At 43.4% G+C, this 5,688-nt stretch overlaps 2 non-coding genes across 2 annotated transcripts; one reads left to right on the top strand and one right to left on the bottom strand.

Moving 5' to 3' along the window:
- Positions 1-2,225: 2,225 nt before the first annotated feature.
- trnae-uuc (transfer RNA glutamic acid (anticodon UUC)) lies at positions 2,226-2,297 on the bottom strand. The gene has a single exon. It is a non-coding gene; the product is annotated as a tRNA-Glu (tRNA).
- A 2,404-nt stretch (positions 2,298-4,701) lies between these two features.
- On the top strand, positions 4,702-4,775 carry trnat-ugu (transfer RNA threonine (anticodon UGU)). The gene has a single exon. It is a non-coding gene; the product is annotated as a tRNA-Thr (tRNA).
- Positions 4,776-5,688: the final 913 nt, after the last annotated feature.

The raw sequence follows: 5,688 nt of genomic DNA, 5'->3' as shown, positions 1-5,688 counted from the left end.
GTAATTCAGCTGAGTTGTTGTAGGTGCTGGTTTAAGGTTTCACTCTTTATTGAGGTGTGGTTCCTAATCCCACTGCTGCTAAATTGTCCTATTGGTCGAAAAGGTGCCAGCTCACCAGTTAAAACAGGTTTGTGCGGTGTTTCACTTTAACAGGAAGAACGAGGAGACACAATAAAAATATAAATGGCTGTGGAGAAAATGTGGGGTTGTTGAATTAGCTAAATTCCTCTTCCATAATCTGGCAGGGCCAGACTGGGCCGAATTTCCTCCTCCTCTGCTGTAGACATCTATAATTTTATACGATCAACACTAACTTATCCATAGGACCAATCATCGTGGCCGAGTGGTTCAGGCGCTGGAGTCCAGATCCAGTCAAGTTGAAGTAGAGTAGTATCGTGAGCTTGATAGCGCAGCTGTAGTGATTTTCAATGGTTTAAGATCTCATTCTTTATTGAGGCGTGGTTTCAAATCCCACTGCTGCTAAAATTGCCCTATTGGTCGAAAAAGTGCCAGCTCACAGTTAAAGCAGGTATATGCCGTGTTTCACTTTAACAGTAATACTGAGGAGAGACAATGAACATATAAATGGCTGCAGAGAAAAGGCGGGATTGTTGAATGAACTGAATTCCTCTTCCATGAGCTGGCACGGACACGATGAGCCGAATGTCCTCCCTCTCTGCTGTGGCCGCCTATAATTTTATACCAACAAAATTACCCTGTGCATAGGGGCAGTCATCGTAGCCGAGTGGTTTAGGCGATGGAGTCCAAATCCATTGGGGTTTCCTGCTTCTCATTATTCCAGTTTTTAACTCTGTGTCTACAGAGTTAATTATCGGCTACATTGAATAAAATCCAACAAAACAAGCGGGCATTTTCCTATTTCTGTTCGTTAACGAAACCTGCAGTGGAAATGGAGCAAAACTTAGTGTCATGCTTGCTTTCTGGGCGTTTGTCTCTCCTTAGGGTCAAACCCTTGCCCTCTGTCAGTCTCGGTGTATATCCCTGTGTGTGTTCCTCTGTGTGTGTCAATGTGGTTCAGTTTCCCGAGGAGGTGAACACATTTCTACCATCACAAACTGTATTCACATTAGTTGTGCAACTTCAGATGAAAATGTTACAGAGAAAAATATCAGGATGAAAGATGCAAGAGGAGTTTGCAATGTTTGGAAGGAGATGCAGCTAAGAAGTGGAAGATGGGAATGATGTTGTTGATGATTGAGAGGAATGTATTGCAAACTTGGGGCTTGTGTAGTTTGATTACCTTCTACACTTTGAAATTCAGAACAAGCTGAGGCTCCAGGTGGAAAGCAACAGTTGTCTCCATGTATGTGGGGATACATATGTTGTGTGTGCCCGGCTAGTTCAACAGGTAGATCAAAGGCTCTAAATCTCAGGGTCGTGGGCTCGCCGCACGTTGAGTGCAGTTTCTTTCAAACAAATAACCACCAACCTCTGTTCCTTTGAAACTGGCACACGACGGATATTCACCACTGATTCAAAGCACTTCCATGTCACATCTCTTTCTGTCTCACCTCCAGCTCTCTCCGCCCTTCCAGGAGCTGTTTGACCACACACAGTCAGTTCGTGCAAACGTAATACACAACGTGATCGGTTTACAGATAACAGGCTAAAGAGACACCAGGATCTTCCTGATTCCCCCAGGTACTGATTACAGGAATGTGCACAGTGCCGATTATCCACAGTCACACACTCCTTCCAGTCTTGTCTACATTGTTCAGCTTTGAAATTTCTCTTATTTTCACACTGGATTTCAATGTAAAGAAAACAGAGCTGTGATAAGCTTATACTGTTCAGCAGATATACTGCAAGAAGTTACATAACAGGCTGATGATAACAGTGCTCTTTGGTCGCAGTGAGCTCCAGTGAAGGATTGGCACCATTAATGTGTCGTTCAATTAGTCTTGTGATTGGTTGGTCCATCAGGAGTGATATTTTTGTCAATGCAAACAGTAGGCACCAGAATTTGCCCTTCTCCCACCCATATTTTGCCTGGCACCACCATCCCTATGGCCAGTGCTTTGCAAACAGCCCTTCTCTTGTCCTTCTTTTACTCCGCTTCTGTCTTTGTTCCCGGCCTGTTCTAAGTGTGATATTTCCAACTCTGAGGCGAAACTTAAACTGATTCTGGTGGAGCTGCTAAATGTTTTCAATCAATAAGTAATTAATACTCATTTTGACAATTCCACAAGATCAATAAAGCTTCATTCCCTGACCGGGAATCGAACCCTGGCCGCGGCGGTGAAAGCGCCGAATCCTGACCACTAGACCACCAGGGAAACTGGCAGACTTGTTTCAGTTTGGTTTATTGACGCTGCTTTTATCCCTGTTTCCACTTTAAATGGAATGAATTCTTCAGTCAATGACAACAACGGTTTCTGTGAGCTGGAACATGAAATTGACAGTGAGGTGAAATATCCCCATAAGCTGCTCATGTGTAACTGTCAATTTCCTAAACCCACCAACCTGATCACTGCGGTTGTTGTGAAATTGACAAGGGAACACATGGCAGACATTCATCACTGAAAGTAACTGACACACTTCTAAACACTTCTAAACACTTTCATGTCGCATCTGTTTCTGCTTCTGTCCCTGCCTCGCCTCCAGTTCCCTCTGCCCGTCCAGCTCCCAGGTCAATTAGCTGCTTGATGCAGACACAGTCAGTTCATGAACCCAAGCTTTCCCTGGAAAGCAGGGACAGAGAATGCGGGACCCAGGGATTTTAGAAAGAAGAGGTTTGCAGATGACATGGTAAAGATAATCTGGGATCTCATCTTCCTGATTCTCCCAGACACTGATGACACGAATGTGCAGAGTGCCGATTATCCAGAGTTGCAGACTCCTTCCAGTCTTGTGCAAGTAGTTGAGCTTTGAACCCACTCACAAAAGTGGATTATAAAATGGCAGAATGAGTGTGAAAGAAGTGGTGTTGGGAAATATCAAATTATAGAAAGTTACAGCAAAAAAAGAGGCCATTCGGCCCTGTGTGCGACTTTCAAAGAACTCCAAAGAAGAGTCACACGGAATTGCAACATTAATTCTATTTCTCTACCAGAAATATTGCCAGACATGCTGAATTTTTCAAGCATTTTCTGTTTTCACTTCAGATTTCCCGCATCCGCAGTATTTTGCTTTTATCTCTGGGTTTCTAGCCCAGTGACAATGCCAATACTCCATCTCCTGAATGCTCTGATTTGATTTGAACATGTTTTCCCGAAAGAAGTGCTGTTAGTAGCGGACGAGTATTGGGGGCGATTGTTTCTGACATCCATCGGGGTTTCCCCAATGTTGGTTTGCTGACTGCGGTTCTCATTATTCCCGATTTTGACCAACACAATTAGTTATCGGGTAAATAGAATCAAACAAAAACTTCCGCGCTTTCTTATTTCCATTCATCTGCAAGGATTTGCGAAATCTGCAGACGGAAATGGAGTAAAACTGAGCGAGTTTGGTGTTTTTCTGGGTGTTTGTCTCTCCTTAGCCCTCTGTCACTGTCGATGTATATGTCTGTGAGTGTCCCGCTGTGTGTGTCAATGTGGTTCAGTTCCTCATTTTTAGCAGTCCCCACTTTATTCACCTTACTTGTGTGGCTTCATATTAAAATCGTACAAAGAAAATAAAAACCGGTTTAAAAGGTTCAGGAGGAATTTTCTTTCTGTATTTCTGAGTGGAGACTGTTCAGTTACTAAGTGTCCGAATGTTACAAAGCGGAGGGCGATTGAAATTTTCACTGAGCAACATTTAAACAGACACCGAGTCCTTGTGGTCGAGTGGTTAAGGCAATGGACACATCGAAAGAATGAATTTGTAAATACAAACAGTCCAAACTGATATCCCTCGGACATGAGGAACTGTATTTCTTCTCGAAGTTGTTCCACGTGTGACATTTGCAGCTCTGATGTGAAACTTCAACTCTCACTCCACTGATTCGGGCGGAGCTGTTGTGCGTTTCGGTTTTCAATCAATAAGTAAATGAGGCCTGTTTTAACAGTTTGTACCAGATCAATAAACCTTCATTGCCTGGCCGGGAATCGAGACCGGGCCACAGCGGTGAATGGGCCGAATCTTTACCTCTAAATCACGAGGAAAGCTGTCTATAACTCTTGCAACGTGCTTTATCTGGGCCACATTTGCCATTTCTCAGACACTTTCACCAGAGGTGTTTTTAAGGGGTAGCTGCAGTGAAGGATTCGCACCAATATAGTGTCGTTCAATTGGTCTGGTTCCAAATCCTGCTCAGGAATTTAAGAAAAACTTGGAGTTTGCTCAGTGTCTTGACTTCAAAAGCGAGAATGTAAGAAAGTACATTCCCCCAAGTGTGTAATAAAATGTCGGAATGACTGGGAAATTATGCTGGGAAACATAAAATAATAGACAGTTACAGCAAAGAAAGAGGCCATTCGGCCTGGCGCGCTGCTTTCAAAGAGCAGTTCTGATTGATTGGTCAGGAGTGATATTTGTGTCAGTGAAAACAGTCGGCAGTAAAATCTCTCACATTACCACGGCAGACTTTCATCACTGAAAGCAACTGACACACGTCAAATTCTGCCGCTTTCATGTCGCATCTTTAACTTCCTGTTCTCCCTTTCAGGCATTTCCAGGTCTATCAAATATTATCCATGCAGAACGTTGTCCTGTTCCTCGTTCCACTAGGAGAATTACTGTGAGTGGGGTATAGTAACTGGCTCCATCGCTCAGTGGTTTAGAGCACTGGTCTTGTAAACCAGGGGTCGTGAGTTCAATTCTCACTGGAGCCTGCAATTAATAATTATGAAATTTGGTAACAAGGTAATCTTTGAGGAGAGCACTGTAAAAAGATAAAAGCTGGAAATTCAAAACAAAAAAAAAATACCTGGAAAAACTCAGCAGGTCCGACAGCATCCGCGGAGAGGAACACAGTTAGTGTTTCTAGTCCGGATGGCAACAAGATGGCAGATGGATTATAATGTAGGCAGGTGCGATTATGTTCACTTGGTTATAAAAATGAGAATAACAGAATGCTTTTAAAATGTGAGAAATTTGTAAGTGCTGATGTTCAAAGAAACTTGGGTGTGCTTGTGCAAGAAATGTGGAAAGTTAGCATGCAGGATCAGCATGTTGGCCTTTATTGCAAGGGGATTGGAGAGCAAGAATAAAGAAGGGGTTTGGTGAGATGGCATCGGGAATTCCGTGTGCTGTTTTCATCTCCACATTTACAAAAGAATAGACTTGCATTGGGGACGGTGCAGGGAAGGTTCACTAAATTGGTCTCTGGAATTTATTCTCTGGAGTTTAGAAGAATGAACGCCAATCTGATTGAAACCTGTAAAATTCTGAGAGGGCTTGATAGGGTAGACACAGGGATTGTTTCCGCTGGTCAGGGAGTCTAAAACACTGGGGCACAGTCTCAGGGTAAAGGGTCGATAATTTCGGGCTGAGATGAGGAGAAATTACTTCATCCAAAGGGTTGTGAACCTTTGAATTCTCTACCCAGAGGGTTGTGGATGTTCCAACATTAAATACATTTAAGGCTGGGATGGACAGATGTTTGGTCTCTCGGGGGACTAAGGGATATGGGGAACGGGCAGGATAATGGAGTTGAAGCCAAGATCAGCCATGATCGAATTGAATGATGGGACAAGCTCGATGAGCCGTGTGGTCTACTCCTGCTTCTATTTCTTGTGATCATAT

Source organism: Cetorhinus maximus, chromosome 23 (genome assembly GCF_964194155.1).
Source record: "Cetorhinus maximus chromosome 23, sCetMax3.hap1.1, whole genome shotgun sequence".
NCBI classification, from domain to species: Eukaryota; Metazoa; Chordata; class Chondrichthyes; order Lamniformes; family Cetorhinidae; genus Cetorhinus; species Cetorhinus maximus.
The sequence above is the reverse complement of the archived record's forward strand: the minus strand, read 5'-3'. Positions and strand labels throughout refer to the sequence as shown.